The following is a 19167-nucleotide window of genomic DNA, read 5'->3' on the forward strand; positions in this document are numbered from 1 at the left end:
AATAGAGAAAATTGAACAATAAAGTATATTGCATTTCAATTTTTGTTAAATCGATATGAATTTCAGCAGGAGAAAGTGTTGAATGAATAATTTTTAGATGGTAATTTAATAATGGGAAGTCTGCTAGTTTAATGGACGCGATTTAAGGACTTAACATTTTAAAAAGGGACTCTACCATGTTTAATGCCTTAAAATTGAATATGTATACTAGTATACAATAAAAACAAACCTTGATACATTAAATACTACAAAATAGCTACTTAAGATGTAGTTACGTAGGGTAATAAACATAATTATAGCTATTAAAATCTATTAACCCTTAAACTAAAGTCATTCTTGTAAGTTCCTCAAATAATTATATGCACTACGGCTATAGCTTAAATTGCGTTCTAAAATCGGTTATCGGTGCACAGTTGGGCTAATTATAGAAATGGGCCACAAGCATTGCGTAATGTTCGTTGATAAAGCCCAGATTAATGGATTCTGTGCAAACTCTTTCAGTTCAATCTGGGCTCTTGTAGACATACTTATATGGGCCAGAGAAACTATCTTGCCTAAGGCTCGATAATTCTTGCGTAACTTGAAACATTTTCTTTGGGTAACTTATAAAAAATTCACTAATTTAGGAGCTAATTACTTAAATACGTGTTACTTTACAATATTATGAATTTTACCAGATTTTAGAATCCAGATACATGTATCTGACCTGTCTAGATACATGTACCTCGGATACATGGGGCCAAAGTTATGTGTAATTTGTTCTAAATACATTTTATATAAGTAAATTTGCATGTATCAGGAATACATAGATAAATTTCTCCCGCCTCCCTTCTATCTCGCTCTTGTATCTGGTATCCTAGATACATGTCTAGTATTAATTACATGTCAGATACATATATCTAGTGTGATTCGCATGTATATGAGATACGTGGAAAAATATCGCTCGCTTCTCTCCCGTTTTCGGTCGTCTCTCTCCCTATTTCGGTTATATGGTAACAAAAAAATGTATCCATGTGTATTTAATTTGAAATCTTGTATGGAGTTATTAATTAATAAAACAATATGTAATTATTTCAAATTATTGGGAAAATTAGTAAATATGATAATAATGTTTGTGTAATTAGGTAATTTATCCTCTCTTTTTTTTTTGTGGTGAAATTATGTATTTGATAGATCAATAAAAAATATTTACAACCGCTATAAATTATAGACTTGCCATTTATTTAATCGGATCACTAATTTAAGTTAATTTATCTTCTTCTTTTTATTATCTTTTGATTTTGACTTTAATTGTCAAGATTTTGAGCATGTTTGGATTAGCTGAAAAGTTGATCAAATCAGCTATTAAGTTATTTTTTAACTTCTGAAAGTATTTGGAGAATCAAAAAATATATAAAATAAGTTAAAATTTACAAAAGGAAATCAAAAGTTTAAAGTTGGTCTTCCCTTTACTTTTTACTTTTTGACTTTAAAGTCATTTTTAGTTTAAAAATTATTTTTAAGTCAACCCAAACGAGTTCTTAATTAATCACTTTTGGACTATGACTTAGTTACGTATTTATTTAATGTATTTTAAAAATCAAATACTTATACTTATAAACTATAGAAATTTTATACTTACATTCCTTGTGATGTTATCCTTGTTTTTTCTAAAGACATTTAAATCTCTTAGACAATAGAAATCATAGACAAACAGTAAAACCTAACATTAACGAATTTTAAAGCAAAATAATAACTAAAAGCTAATACATAAAAGAGAAATTTATGTCAAAAAAATATTATAAATAAATAAAATTTTCAAATAACTTACGTATTTAAAATTGAAGAAAGTTAATTACAGTACCAACCGTTACAGTACTTCTCAACATGAAAATATCTCACTGAAAGAGAAAGCCAACAAACCATAATTATATTCGAAAAAAAAGAAGAAAAAGAAAACCATAACTTTTTGACTTGCAACATGTCAAATTTTCCTTCGTTCAACCAACTTTCCACACATCCTACCAAACACAAAATGTAGATTCAGTGATCCACCATTTTCAGTCAAATTTAAGTTATATGAGTAAATAATATATTCAATGTAATTTAATTTTATCGTATCGACCTATTACTAATGCTAATTAAAAAACAAATAATAAAATAAATTATATAACTAAATAACAACCGATGAATTATCACAAAAAATTGTTAACAACTATAAGTGATAATTTTTAATTTATATCGTCAATGCATAAAATTTAAACTCACGGTTAAAGATAGCCTATTGAAAGAACGTTGGTTGGAACTTTTTCGATAAATTTGGGTGTCAAAAACGCGGAGAGAGACACGTTTCAATTGACCAAATATGATTTTATAGCTTCAATTTTAATTAAACACGTTTTTGTGAATGTTCCAAAAAAGAAGATTCTAATAACAATACGTGTCCATTTTTGTAAGGTTTGCCTAACCTCTGGGAGTTGTTGAATTATTCCTCAGTTTTATATTATTTGACGCATATTAATTTGATATAATCCTTGCGAAGATTTTAGTTAGAGGTGTATTACTTTATTAATCTTATTAATGCTTTGAAACGATAAGTTAAACAAATAAATTAAAATAATTATTTTAAAGAAACAAATATTATGAAACGAAAGAATATTATTTGCTCGAAGATAATCATAAAAATAAAGGGGAAGAAAATAGGACAAGTAAATATAATTGCGCAGGGTGTGACATTTATGTATGATTGTTTATTGGATAACTTTTCCTTTTTTTCTTAAATAATGACAATGAAGTCAATTCGATTGCTTTTCGTTTCGTTTAGATCCTCCTTTGTGTCATTGTGTGGTTTAGTTGGGGTAGGTATCTTGAGGGATTCATTCAAAAATATTTTGTCAAAAAATTTAAATAGATATTGAATGTTTTAATTATTTTTTTTGTATTTATTTTTTTATATTTTAATTTTATTTTTAGTGAAAATTCTTGGTTCTTTAGAATGGATAAAAAAAATAAATTATTTTTCAATTTTTTCATGTTTAATAGATCAATTAGTTTTTTTGAAAAATATCTTCTCTAAAAAAATAATTAGTTTCTTAAAAACGTAAAAAATATTTTTTCTAGTAGAAGTATAGAAACGAATTTCACGAGTAGTTTTCTACGTGGGTTGTGTCATCCCAATTTCCGCCCTTCAATACACCTCAACTTCGTAGCCTCCATCTCCACCACCCTAAATCCCATCTCTCATAGTATAAACAAATGTTTTTAGGATAATAGTTGCGTTTATCTAACGGACATAAGAAAACAAGTAATTAAGAAATCACTTAATTAGTTTCTGTTTGATCATGAACATGTTTCATTTTTTTTGTGTGTGTATTGGGGGTGAGGGGAACGAGGTGGGGGGGGGGGGGGGGGGATTTATTCCAGAAAATGATTTGGATATAAAATTGTTACAAACTTAAGTTAAATTTAAAAATTTACCGAAATTAGAAAAACTCTAAAAAAAATAAAAATTCACTCCAAATCACTCACAAAAATTCAAAAATAATTACAATTTGTATTGATCATATTAAAATGCAATTCTAATTTCAAATACCATTTCCAACATTTAAATTTTTTTTAGTATTTTTCCAAATTTAATAATTTTTATATTCAAAATCCATTCAATTTAACTTCAAAAACTAAATATGGTAACATGATAATCATAAGTGTCTAAAATTATATAAACAGACTATCCCTATACCCACAATTAATTTGAGACTTAATATTATCCTTTCTTACATGTCTAGGCCAGGATATATATGTCGAGTACATATAACAAAAAGTACGAGAGTCCATCATTCGATAGCCGAAAATTAAATATGAATTTGATTTATGATAACATGTTACCAAAAAAAATTAACATAGTTTTTACGTCTAACGCAACTATAAAAATTAATTTATGAAATCATAATTATTCGAGATATAAAAAGGTGACAAGCGCACGTGTTGGATTTTATGCAGTTTTGATAATTGATAAAGTGACATAAAACTGTCTCAAATAACTGAATTCGTAGCAAGATCATAAAATAAATAAAGACACAAGTGTGCAGAAATTAAGGATTTCGTGATAAAACTCAAGAAAATAAATATGTGATGAATTGAAGAGTTGGAGTTCGACTACAATGTAACACAAAAGAATCAATAAATCTGATTTGAAAGAGTCTAAAAGGGCAAGGAGTTTCATGAATTGAAGATGGAGTCTCATTTGAAGTAGAACTCTTCAAGTGAGTGCTAAATTGAAGAATTGGAGTTCGACTACAATATAAAAGAATCAAGGAGTTTGATTTGAAGAAAGAGTCTAAAGAGGCACAAAGTTTGAATTGAAAACGGAGTCTCACTTGAAGTAGAACTCTAATTAAATAGAATTCGAGCCAATGTGGAGTTTAAAGTGAAGAATAACTCTATAAAAAATTGTGCTTAGTTAAATAGATGTGAAGTCGTACAAAATACTCGTGCCTAAACAGCTACGGTTAAATTAAACAACAAAACAGAGACTAAAAGGAAAAGTGAGGTAATAAAATCGAATAGCAAAGTCAATTACGGTTAAATTAAACATCCAACATCTTCTAAATTGATCGACAAGATAATGCAAATGATCACTACAACTAATTAGTTAATTGTTGGGTTTTAAAAGGTGTGAATGGAAAAGAAAGAGTTGTGACTTTTTTGAGACTTTTTTGGAAGATTGTTGTGACTTTAAAAAGATTGTGACTTTTGCGAAGGGTTGTAATTTTTCTAAAGAGTTGTGACCTTTTCGATAATGCACAATAAGTATCTGTTCACACTAACCTTTGTTGTTTATAAATAGAGGATTTTCCTCTCATTTTTCCACAACGAATTTCTGGACTTCTTCTTCTACTACTAAATCTAATATTTAAATGTACTTTACTGTTGTGTTGAGTGGTTTGCTGATACCCTGGATTTAGATAGCGATATAACGGTGAGTAAAATTATTCTATTCTGCGAAGATATATTTCATTAATCTGGAATACTTTAGGGGAATAATTTACTTAAGGATGCATTAAGTGGCTCGATTTTCTTTTTGGAGAACAATATTTTGTATATTATTTCTAATCTATTTTAGATTCTTATTTATGTTTACTAATTTTGAGTTTTCTAGTTTTGAAAATACTCTTTTAACCTTACTGTTTCTTGAAAAAACGTTCAAAATTTTTGTTCTTAATATTTTAGTAATAGAGATTAACAACAATTTAATTGATGAGTTTGTTGATGTTATCTTAATTAATTAGTGGCAACCACGCGCTAAAATAGTGATGTTGCGTGGCATGCGTTGATGATATATGTTATTTGATGAAGTTTAGTTAGGTTAGATATGAGTATAAAAAAATATATTAAATAAATAAATAAATCCAAATAAGAAAGCAAATAATATTTATTCAAGTTCAACTGCAAAATATCGAGTATAGTCATACTATTAAATCAAAATAAACTAGATGCTGAGTCACATGCATGTTTATGTTAATGACCTTAATCAACACACAATTGGGTCAATTCTAAAGTATACTACGCTGGTGTCTTAGGTCTTGAGTTCAAAATTTTAAAATATTGAAATTTTTAATAAAATCGAACGTTTTCTTTTATAATGAATTTAATACAAGATAAACATGAATCAATCAAATCAGTGCAATACATGAGAATTAAGTGGGAGATCAGTGGAGTTAAGAAATGCTGTTGAGGATAATTGTTTGTCTTGAATTACCTACCAGACTAAAAAGTTCTTAATATTTTTAAATTTATGTATTGTATTTTTTATCGGATGTACCCAAGGGACAATTTATGTATTGTATTGACATGCATGAACCTAAGATTTAATTAATTAAACAAAAGTGCCAATAGTAGAACGCGTTTTTTCGAACAAATAAAGTAGGAAAATGCAGGTCCATTATTTGTATTTTTGTGAAGGAAGCCATCGATTAGAATATTAGTCAAATCAAAGAGTATTTTGCTTGATATACAAGCTTACTTCTTTTCTTTTTCTTTGGCAGTCCCTCGGTGTCAGTATCTATATTGAAATTTTATTAAATTCAATTTTACAGAAAGTTTTATATTTGGGGGCAAAGTGTTCCTAATAAAAGTGACTTTGTATTCATTAAGACTAAAAATCTGAGAGCTTTAACTAAGGATAAAGTTGTACTTAATTACCACATCATCACAATCTTTATTGGTATCTTACCCTTTTTTCCCCTTCTATTTGATATTACAATCTGTTATTCGGAATTTATTTGTGTGTCTAATGCAGATTTTCATCGCATATTAGAACACATTAAAAAGAGAAGCACTTTCCACTATAAGTTTCTCTGTTAAAGACTTAAATTTGAAACTTCTAATTAAGAATTGAGAAATCTTATACGTCTTGCCATATCCCCTTGGAAGTAATGTTTACCTAACATTTCTTCTCAACCAAACTTTTAATAGTCAAAATATTCCTTTTAGGATGGATATGCAAGATTTAGCTACGTACGTACACAATCTTTTGTCTAATTAATTATATGAAAGATCTATCATTAGCTTCTATCTGAAAACTTCTATATGTTCTCAGAGAGAATTTATTTGTTGACTATATTTACTTTCTTTTTTAACAATTAATCATGCCTTATTATCCACAAATGATCTTGTGTGTGTATATATTTTAAAGGAAAAGTTAAGCCGCACAACAAATATAGTCCTTATATTTATCTGTAATAGCGATATTTTAAAAAAATTGCAATACATAGTGAAGATTTGAATTTAGAAGTAAATACACCTAATAAGCTTGTTTTCTTATTTCAAGCTTGAATACAAGTATATTTTATAAAATATAGTGACATGCTGGTTGTTTTCTTGTGAGGGTTGAGATGATTTCTGATAATAATACAAGTATATTTTATAAAATATAATTATCGTACAGTGAAAAACATGAATATAATGTATTTCCCTTACACATGAATACATTATATTCCGCTATAGTTTAAAATAAATTACTGTTATGTTTCATAAATACACAAACTATGATTATGTTTTGTAATTACGGGTGAAATTGTCGAAATCTTTAGAAAATTTTCTTAAAGGAAAAATTATTAATTATTGATAAATATTTAATTGTGAATTCAATTATATAATATTAACTTGAGATTGTTATATAAATTTTAAATTTTGAAACTACCTGCGAAAAGTAGTAACTTTGAAATTCTTACCTATTAGTATCAGTTGAACCTAAAGGGACATCATATTGTACTTCTGAGTTATCTACTTATCTTGAAGTAGAGGTGAATCTATAGAATTTTTAGAACATAAGTAAAAATATTTATTTAGTAGAATTTGATTCCTAGTCATCTAGGTAAATAACTTAACGACCTTCAACACAGAGCAATACTTAATCTTCTTGTCAATAAATAAAATTATATTAATTTTAAATATATACATAAAATATTTAATTTTATAAAAAAAAACACGAATTCATATGCCATATATAATTTTATAGTCACGTCTTACTCTCTTAGACATGAATTATTGTAGGCACTAAGCAGTAAGTCAGATCGATGCAGTACAATTTTTTTAATGGAACAATATGTACTAGAGTACATTGAACATGATAAAAAGAAATATGTAAAAGCTGGATGTCAACAAATAAAGTATCATAGAGAACCAAAGTCTATCTAATGTGGTGAATGGAGAAATTAAATTGGTAATTCAGTTGCTCTTTATAACAATTTTCCTCAATAATAATATTTTATTATAATAATCATATCTTGATGGTGGAAGTAATTTTTCATATATACTTTTTATAACAATATTTTACAATAACAACTAAAAAGTATCGAAACAAACGACTCTATTATAGAAAGATTTAACGGTATATCCCAAATATTACATAAAAAGTTTAACAAAAAAAGGTAAAAAAAGAGCAACTACTCAACTCTCTTGTACTAGGGTCCCTTTTGCTTCTTAAAATGGCTTCCATTTCCAAATAATCTTATCTTTCGTACCCTGACTAATTCCATCATATAATTGGTGTGCATCAATACAAAAACGTTCAAATGAAGCTCATCATGTAGTTTATCTTCACTCTTGAGTCTTGTCCGTATAGCCTAGCATGTAGCAAGTTGTAATATCAATGTCCTACATATGCATTACGATATGATAGAAGATTTTTTTTTCTTTTTTTGTGTTTGAGTTTCTATAATACAATTAGTGATCTTAGATATTTCGCTAAAAATGTTTAAGTATTTTCAAGATATAATATGAATTGATGACTGTTTGCAACAAATTTTAATGTGATAAAAAATAAATTGCAATCACAAATAAAATAAAATATGAATAAACATAATTTTATTGATAAACGATATGGTACAAATCTGTTTGTTCTCTTGATCCTTTTCTATGATTTTTTTCTGTGATTTGAAGGTAGTTAATAGCGTATTTCTCGAACTAGGATGATTTGGATCTCCTTGAGATTTATTTGATCTCCATTGATCTTTGTGAATATATCATGAATTTGTGTAACATTCGAGATACCTCTTCAAAGGAATATAGTAGTCTTTATATAGGCATAAACTAGGGTTTAAGATAGACTAACCTCCAAGAATCCTAACTGATATCAAACTCGTCTTGTAGAGTCCTGCAAAATTTCAATGTCTACAACGACAACCTTCAGGGCAATAGCCATAGCCAGATTTATGATTTTCATTAAAAGGGCTCAAAGTATTTGAGATCTAAACTTGAAATCTCAAGGTTAATTTTGAACTTTTTAAATCACGGAATCAACTTCTAGGCTTGTTTTCATGAAATTCAAATTTGTATATATACATACAAAAAAAATTAGAAAAAGACTTTTTATATACAATGTAATTTTTTGATGAGGGAATAGGTCTGCCGCTCTCCCCAAAGACAACTCACTTACTATTCGAATGTCAAACTTAGTGTTTAACAACTCACTTAATATTTGAATGTCCAACTTAGTGTTTAAGTTCTCAACCCTTGTATACAAGGTACTTATTATTCATTGGAAATAAACAAGAAAGTGGCCAATTTTAATTAATATTGGTCCTTATTTCAACAAAAGATCTCTCATGAATTATATAACATGACATATCACAAATAATATATAAAAAATATTTTTTATTGTCAAAGATAAACTTCTCCTTAAAAGCATTGCTATAATAATGTGCACAACCAATATGGAGTCTTTTCTGAAAAAGGAAAAAAGAATAATCTTATCTTTCGTACCCCAATTCCATCATATGATTGTTGTGCAAGTTATCCCATGGTTTACACTTGTCCCTAAAACCTAACAAGTTGATACATTATGAACCTATAAATTGTATGCATTACTATATGATATGTGGTCTTTTTATACTCCCACTACTTAAAGTAACATTTGACCTCTATTGATATATAATATGATTTTTCAATAAAGAGTATTCAATTAATCACTCTGAAGAGGTGGTAATATTGCCTCTGAAGATAGATCATTGATGATGTTTTGAGTTTGAACGACAGACTCTTGAACAAAGGCAGAGCCAATATATTGTTGAACGCAATAATTTTAGTTTAAACTTTGAATTCGTAGTAAGGAATTCATTGAATATGTAGAAAATTTAGAATCTAGTAACTTAAAAGAGTTAGAATTTCTAATCCATAAACTTCAAATTTTGACACCATATTTGCTCTTGAAAAGGGTATAAGTGCTCAACCTTTGTATGTTACTCCCTTAGATCCCTTTTAAGTGTCTTTCTAACCTTTCAAAATAAACCAAAATAAGTGACATTTTAAACAATCAAGAATACACTATTAAATTCTTCTTTTTCCAACTTACCTTATTGTGTGAACAACTTTCTAAAAGGTCTTTCAACTACTCTCTGTATATTCAAAGAGTAGGAGAGTATTTTTCAAGACAAAGATAAATGGTATAATGTAGTACTCAAATGACCCCTTTATCTAATTAATATAATTAACTAAACTTAAATACTCCAACATGACATCACACCCTAAAAAGACACTTAAATACTCCAACATGATATCACAAAAAATAGTAAAGATTTTTTTATGTGGGTACAAGATAGTCTTTTTAGTGTTTAGTCCCATCAGTATTGCAGGAGGGGAAGCAATTGCATGTTCAAATTTGTTGCAATTTGTGGCTGAGGCCACAAAACATAAAGTATTTTTCTTGTGGACAAGTGTAATTTAGAGGTGCAAACAAGTGTCCCCAATATGACTAGAAAAGCATCAATTGGATATTCCCCTCTTGCAATTATTAAAGGTTTTTTGATAATGTTAACTTAATCCTAATTAATTAACACTTTAATTTCCTCCACCAAAAAGTTCCATTAATTTAGCATGTAATAGAAGTGGAAAAGGGTTGAAAAATATATAATTATTTTAATTTAGACCCAACATATCATGATATCTCCTCTCTTGTCCCACTTTTTAATGCATCATTCACTATGCAACAATAGAAAGCTTATATGCCGTCAGTAATTATAATGCTCATTTACATTGCTGTTTGTATAAAAAAACATACAAATTAATTCAACATTCTTAGTTTATCATTAATGAATAGCTAGCATGTTTGGTAACCATTTATTAATTCAACATTCTTAGTTTATCACTAATGAATAGCTTGGTTAAATTTCTAAAATTAACTTATTTTGAATTATGTTTTTTTAGTAAAAATAGTTTGTATTTGATCAATAAATTTAAAATGCAATTTTAGCAACAATTATTGTTTAATCAAGTTTTTAAAAAGTGCTTGAAGAAAAACTATCTTTATAGCTTGTGAAAAATAACTTTTGTTACTTCCTAAAAACGCTTATTTTCTCTCCAAAAATTAGTCAAACACCTCATTTTTTTTTAATTTAAAAAAAATTCTTGGGACAAAAAACTTGACCACATGGACTAGAAGTTCCATTATATGTTTAAGACTAAAAAAAATTAAAAGTATTATTATGCGTTTTATATTTTTTAGCCAGTTCAATACCATGAAATTCGAAAGTCATCTTTATATTGTTAAATTTCATGTATACCCTAACTAAAGAGAGTGGTGGTGGGGATGATAACTTTTAGATAATTTAGAATAAAAATATTAGATAATTTATGACAAAATATTTATTATAAATTAATACTCATAATGTTTGTTTGAATTAGAAAAATGTTGGTAGAGACTAGTTCAAAGTCAGCTAGTACATTGGGTAAAACCCAACATGTGTGGGTCAAATATCTATGGGGCCCAAGACACTTTACCGACAAACAGAAGACCTGTCTAAAAAAGCCCACTTAGGCCCACCAAAAGATGGTAAGTTTCATTTCATTTTCATACTCTTTAACTCTACTTTGTATCTTCGTCGTCAATTAATTAGGGGAGTCATCATTTTGTCACCATGCATTTATTTGTTTCTATTTTTATTTTATTTGAATGAGTTACTCATTATAGTCCAAGCCTCTTGGCATTGGCAAATGGCAATACCAACAACTTGCACAAAATTGTTTTGGAATTGCCAACCTTCAACTTACTTTCCACTCCAAAAAAAATCAATACTACATGAAGAATTTTGTCTATTATAAGTCAGCCTCAAAATGAATTGGTTATGTTAAAAAGATGTTGTGACATGTGGCGCTAATGCGATTTAATGTGTCCCTTAATAGTTTGAAGATGAGTGTGTGATACAATAGAAGAATATTCTATTTACTCATGAAAATTTAGCTGGAGCCTCGAAACTAAAAATATTCTTTAAATGAGTTAGGGGAAAGGGCGTGGCTTTGTATAGTAACAATATGGGTTCATTAAACGGACAATAAATAATAGGTGTCCGAAATATTGCAGACAATGTTATTAATTCATGTAATAGGCGATCATTTTGCGCAATTGGAGGGCATTTGAGTCAATCGTCGTCGTCTGACAATGTCGGAAAAATTTCACTTTCGTACTATTAAAATATAAAATTATTGTTTTATCGTCCGATCTAAGTTGTATCGATTAGTAAGTGGCAGTTATACAATAGAAAAACAAAATTTGATGAAACTATTGATTACTATAAGAGTCACGTGGAGCCAAAAACTACAACCAATAATAGAGTATATAGACTATTATGAAACATGTTGTTCAGTTGTCAAGACAACATTAAAGTCGATTATGTATGACTCACTTGATAAGGAAAAGAGAAGACAATTGACACTCAAAAGGCTTGATGAACAACTCATAAAATTAGGTTAAAACTAGATATATGCAAATCTTCAATCACGATATAACGTAAAACTGAATACAATAGATCCAAGAGATTGTTACAATTCGTGTTTCAATTTCGGAGTGGGCTAAGGTACATAGGAAGTAAGAATAAGTAGGTAGGGCTTGGTTGGAAATCCAAGTGTCAAGTTGTAATAGTTGGGGGTGTCCACGTAAGACACTCTCTGTTCTGGACATGTCATGACGTGGCCAACATGATATGTTCCTTTCTTTTTGAGAATTGCCGTTTGTTAGTTTTCTTTTTCTTTATATATATTCTACCACAACAATCATTTTGCTTCCAATTATTTTCATTCATTTCACACTTTCTTTCAGTCTTCTCACTAAAAAGAAAAAAAAAGTGACCAATATATTACTCGTGGCTTCCATGTAGAGGACCAGCAATATGATTCTCTCCAATAAGATTATTTCTTAATCTAATTAATGATAATTGGTAATTCTTTTTAGTCTTAAAAACTACGTGCTTTTAAGAAACTTCTTTCGACCAATGTACACGATTTGCCTTTACACTATTCGACTCACACAACCACATCCTAAATCTAGAAGAATTGGGAGTTGACACAAGATATTTTCTATATTTTATATTTTCCTAGTGATGGATGATGATCAAAAGATCGAGACATTATTAAAGACAAAGATATTTTCATTTTGAACTAATGAAAAATTTGAGTTATAAACAGAAACGCAGCCACCCTCGAGCGATGTCAAGCGATATCCCTTTGTGAGAAAATTACATTGTATATATAAGTAAAAATTCAGTTTAATGAATATATACTAGTGTTGACACCTTATGACATAAGTTGAAGCTTTAGTATATTGGTTAAGGGGTTACAAAAATTATTTGAGATTGTGTGTTCAATCCTTGGTTACAACTTATATTTTTATATTTATATTTTGATATCCCTTAATAAAAATTCTGCCTCCTCCACTGGTTATAAATATTGAGAAGTTTCTTGATTTTTTTATGTGAAAACATTACTATTTTTTTCTCACCGATTCAATTTAAATATTTGTGGGAATAACCATTTAACATTTTTTAGTGAGAAATTTTAATGAAAAAATAGTATTTTTTTCATAGTGAGCGTTAAATATATAATGGAGACCAAAAATATTATTTTTTGACAAACTTAAAAAACTAAACTTGTTTAAAGCATACCTTATGGACTATTTTTAAACCTACCACCAGAAAGGGATATAACGTCCCTGCTAGTATGAGGAAAGGGGTTCTATATCCCAACTCAATTCATTGAATAGCCCAAATCATGGATTTCTTTTCATTTTTTAAATTGATCATAACATTTTTTCATCATTTGTTATTGAGTCTAACTCAATCACAAATTATATATATATATATATATATATATATTTAAAATGTACAAATAATCTATCTCAACACTTCGCACACATTCAAACCTGTCAATATGAACGATATAACATGAGGTCTTAATTAATGATCCAATAACGGGTGAAGTGAAAAAATAATATCCATTTTAGGACTCCTATTTAAAGAATAGCCAAAATTTACAAGTTTTTAAAAGTTTATATCCGTATAGAGTTGACCTCAAATAAACGAGTTTGAAGATGAAAATTTTAGAATATCATGTCTGAAGTTGAGCTTGCCGAAGCTTATCACATCTAGAGTGTGTTTGGTAGGAAGGAAGACATTTTTCAATAATTTTTTTTTAAATTTTTTCATATTTGGTTCACTTTAATATTTTGGAAAATATTTTTCAAATCAATTTATTTTTCTCAAATTTAAAGAAAATGATTTTCTTTCAAAAACTACGAAAAATATTTTCCAAAACTCTCCTCCAACCTCAAATTATAATGTTTTCTTACCCCATCCCTACCACGATCCCTCCCCCACCCAAAAAAATTCAAAATTTCTTTTTTAGAAAAAATTAAAAGTTTATTTTTAAAAGAATATTTCACGTTTTGAAATTTTTATTTTTTTACCCCATCCCTACCCCCAAAAAAATTAAAAACTTTATTAGTTTTGAAAAATATTTCAAAATTTATTTTTATACCCCACCCCGCCCCCTCCACCTATCAGCCCCCACCCTCACCGCCCCCTCCCCCCTCCTCACAAAAAAAACTAAAAATTTATTTTTGAAAAATATTTTAAATTTTGAATTTTTCATTTTTTTTACCCTTACCCCTATCCAGACCCCGTACCCCCTCCCCCCAACACTCACAAAAAAAAATTAAAAATTTCTTTCCGAAAATATTTTAAATTTTGAAAATTTCATTATTTTAACCTATCCCCTACACCGACGCCCCACCCCCACTCTCATCCCCCCCCCCCCAAAAAAAAAAAAATAAAATTTTATTTTGAAAAATATTTCAAGTTTTAAAAATTTCACTTTTTTCACCCCGACCCTGCCAGCACCCAACCCCCACCCCGCCCCACTCCCAAAAAACATTTAAAAATTATTTTTTAGAAAAATCAAATTATTTGGAAGTTAGGTCTCGAGTCGGGTGTGGTTGAATTTAGGTTCGAAAGTTGTAATCGAGTCTAAATTTAGAAGTCGAATCTTGGGTTGAAAGTTGAGTTGGGTCCCACATCAGGTTTCGGGGTCGGATCTCGAGTCAATTATTGGGGTTGATTTTCATGTCAGAAACTATTTTTCTAAAAAATATTTTCTACTCTCTAGCCAAAAATAAAAGATATTTTCTAAAAAATATTTTCATCCACTAACCAAAAATAGAAAACATTTTTCAAAAAATATTAGCCACTCACCAACCAAACATAACAAAATAAGTTAGAAACCAACTTGTTTTTCAAGAAAACATTTTCTAGGAAAACATTTTCCTTCCTACCAAACACACCCCTAAAGTTTCAAGAAATTTCAAATGTGGCCTCGAATAAGAAGAGGACGATGACGTGGTACCAATTGGTGGAGATTTACAACTCGTTGAAAACTGCTTATTTTAAGCTAAAAAAAAAATTGGGGTAACCAACTTATTTTTTTGGCTTATAAGCTGAACAGCTTATAAGTCAAACAAACTAAATTATTTTTTGGGGCTTATTTTAAGCACAAAATGATTTTAAGTTGGCCAGTCAAACACTCAAAAAAAGCTGAAAATAACTTATAAGTAGCTTATAAGGTAATCCAAACGGGCTCTTAGTCTAAGTATGTTAAAATTGGGTAAACTTTAAATATTTTTTTAAGTTGATATCTTTTAAATAGGGATGCCACAAGTTGCTACATGGTGTTTTTTCTACTATAGTAACGAACCTGATTTTGATATCATACGAAGAAATGAATGTGAACTGAACTCAATTTAAAACTAATTTTTAAAACGGGGATTGCTCGAGATTACGTAAGAAGAAAAACAATCCAATGTGAGATACTTAGCACTTGCTAATTCATTGATAATGAAGAGAAACTGTTTTGGATTAACATTACCTAATTGGTTTTAACAAGAAAGAATCCAATGAAAATGATTTAAGTTTATTTAGGGTGGTTTGCTTGAATAATTGATTATCAATCAATATCACATGAGAGTGATTTTATAAAGCTGTGAACAAATTTTCTTTTGACCTATCTATAAGACAAAAGGGCTATTTTTGTGAATGTCCTTAGCCTTGTCATTATTCAACTATAGCAACAAATGCTAGAATTAATTGATAAAAAAGACCCCACATTCTTGGCTCAAATATCCAATTGCCTTTCACTGGCACCTTGATTCTTTTATACCTCCATGTGCCCTTCCTATATAATCCTCTTTAAAATGGGGCCACTTTTAAGGTGTGGGGAAATGGATTGAAGGCACTATCTATCTCTTCTTTGGAGTATGGTATGGCTTTACACTCTATTCATATTGGTTTACGATAAAAGCATTATCATGTCAACTCTGGCTAAAAGAGTAATGACATTGACCCTATTTAATACATGAACAATATGAAAACTTGGCCTTTGAATAACTAATGGGCATCTATTCTCTTAGGGTGTGTTTGATATTATTTTACCTAAAATATTTTTTTATTTTTTTTTATGTTTGTTTATAGAAAACAACTTCTCCACCTTCACCGGGCAGGAGTAAGGTTGTATATGCACCACCCTCTCAAAATTTACTTGTGTGATTAAATGAATTAGGTATGTTGTTGATTGGTCAAATTATCTAGAAAATATTTTCTGTAATTAATTCAACCATTGACCATCCCACTCCCGAACGCTACTCCCACCTCATTCCACCATACCATCTTTATAGTGTTTTGCTTGATTACATATAAATATTCTTGAGATAATAAAATTTTGCTTACTTATCAAACTCTAAAATATAAGTAAAGAAAACATTTTCTTTTATACCAAACACACCTTTAAATTTAATTTTAATTTCTTGAAGCATGTAGCCAACCTTTTTGCTTTTAAAACAGCTTCATTAATGATCTATTTTAGTAATTTATTTATTATTTTAAAATATTGGTTGTTTTTGTTCAGGTTGTTTCTCTTGCAGTTGGTAGTTTTTTCAGGTAAAGTCGGTTGCCTTAATTTGCACATGTATTCTTTACTTATTGTCCAATAACACGACAATCTGAAAATTATTAGGTAATCCCAAGTAGCACTATTATATTTTGAAAAATGACATAAATTAAAACAAATTTTACATAATCCATTTATTTTAGTAAGTTAAAGATTTGTTTTGTCGATTTGCATGATTAGGAGGGGTCACAACTTGTAATTAAGAAAAGATTATGAACTGAAAATCGACTTCATTCGAATCCCTTTGAAGTAGGAGTACTTTACAATATTCTTAAATTTTTGAAGTTGATTGGTCCAAGTTGGGCATATTTTAATTTTTCATTTTAAGGATATGTATTTTATTTTTTTGGGAGGGGTGGAGTGGGGTGGGGTGGGGTGAGGGGCTAGCTATATAATATTTGGAACTCACCGACTCCACTAATTCAGAGTTGCCTCGTGTAGACCGATTCTCAAAGGTAGATGTACAATAAGGCCTACGAGCTGAGATGAGTGTAATAATTTTGGTTCAAACGCGGTACATATGTATTAAGAAGTCTACTGAACCTACAAAAGTTCAATTCTTAAATTCATTTCTATTTTTTAGTAGTGATTTTTTTATTTATTCTGAAGATTCAAACTCGAGACTTGTCAAGAGGAATTGAGATAATGTGAGCAGGGGAGAGATGCTAATTGATAATGAGGATGCATGTGGAGAGCATACCTCTGCAACATGTGGAGAGGATGGGAATATCTACATTAAGAGAAGCAACTTGCTCTTGTCATTGCCAATGATTATCTAAATTTCCAAATTAAAATAGTCACTCATGTCTTTAATTTCTTTCTATCATTTTATTGTTTTCAACTCTCAAGTCAAACACAAAAATCTTAGCATCCTAATTCCTAAATGTTGCCCAACAGTCAAGTGGCATTAGAGCATGTTGTCTTGTGAATGTGCCACTTGAAGGGCAGATGTATCACCAATATAGATTGTGAAATATAGATTGTGAAGCAGTGGTGGGACTGTTTCACCCTCAACCAGAGATTTCGGGTTCGAACTTTGAATATGGAGAAAATTTTGTTGGGAGCACTATTTCTAATGGGCTTTGCAGTATACAATCCGAATTTAGTCAAATTTCCAATATGAGCTCCGAACACCAGGTGAGAAATCAAAAAAAGAAGGCAGATTTATTGTTTCGACTACTAATTCAACAGAATTTGCTAACTCTAGCTTAAATTGTACACTTATATTACAAAATTTATTAAATATGCATAAAGTTATTAATTTTGAATTTAATAATTTAAATAATGAATCTGTAAACTACAAATTTTGAATCGTCTCTATATTGAATGTGCAAAAAAATTATAGATAGTTGGTGATATAACTTAAACTCGTAAATAAATTGTTAGTCAATTAGTAATCAATCTATTAGCAATTGTCTTAAACTAAATACAAATTCAAAATTTAAAATTGATATGTATTCATATTGACCTCAAGTTAATATCTGATAATGTCTCTATGCAAAATTACTAAGTTTCCCATGAATCCGTAAACCTTGAAATATGCCTCTTGGAGCTGCGACTCCATGTGCAATATTTTGATCTTCTGACTTCTGGCCCCTTATCACCAATTTAGTTAAACATGCATAGAAGCATGTTCACTTATTAATCATGAAAATTAAATATCGAGTGGTCCATAGAGAAATAAGTTGATGTCATATTTGCATTAATGCCGTGCCATATTTGCATCTTTCAAAAACCTATAGAACCAGATAGCAAAATTATTAATGATAGTCCATGTCACAATTAATCAATTAATTAAGTACGGAATATGACGCCTATGGCACAATATATTTGTGCCCTCCTCTTCACGTACACTAAGAAAATAAAAATTAAAAGTAATTTATCCTAATTTTGGTAGACACTAGACAGAGATATCTGATACATATTACTGATGGAAAAGGTGACTGATATTCTATGAAATTAATCAAGATGTGTGCAAACTGACACGGAAAACATGATTATAAAAAAAATTACCAAAATTAGGAGTGTGGTACTAATACTATACTTCCAAGATCGTTGTTATCATGATCGAACACGTACATATATTAAGTAAATATGTTGAGCTTAATAATTTATTTTTTGGCGCATAAGGATCATTATCTATCAAAATTAGCCGTTTAATTAAATGTCTTTTTAGTATATGGGTTCTACATTATATATTTTTTAATATTATACGCCTACTTTTTTTTTTCTTGTGGGGTTTGGAGTCATTCATGACATGTAGGGGACTAATACCTGTCAATCGAATAAATCAATTATTAAATGTGCAAAAAAAGATATGGCTGTTAGCCTATAATTTGAAATCAATTAATTAAACTAATCTTTTTAACGGTAAAATCAGTGATCTCTTCAACTCTATAAGTCCAAGCAAAAGGAATCTTCAAC

This window comes from Solanum dulcamara, chromosome 6 (genome assembly GCF_947179165.1).
Source record: "Solanum dulcamara chromosome 6, daSolDulc1.2, whole genome shotgun sequence".
Classification (NCBI taxonomy): domain Eukaryota; kingdom Viridiplantae; phylum Streptophyta; class Magnoliopsida; order Solanales; family Solanaceae; genus Solanum; species Solanum dulcamara.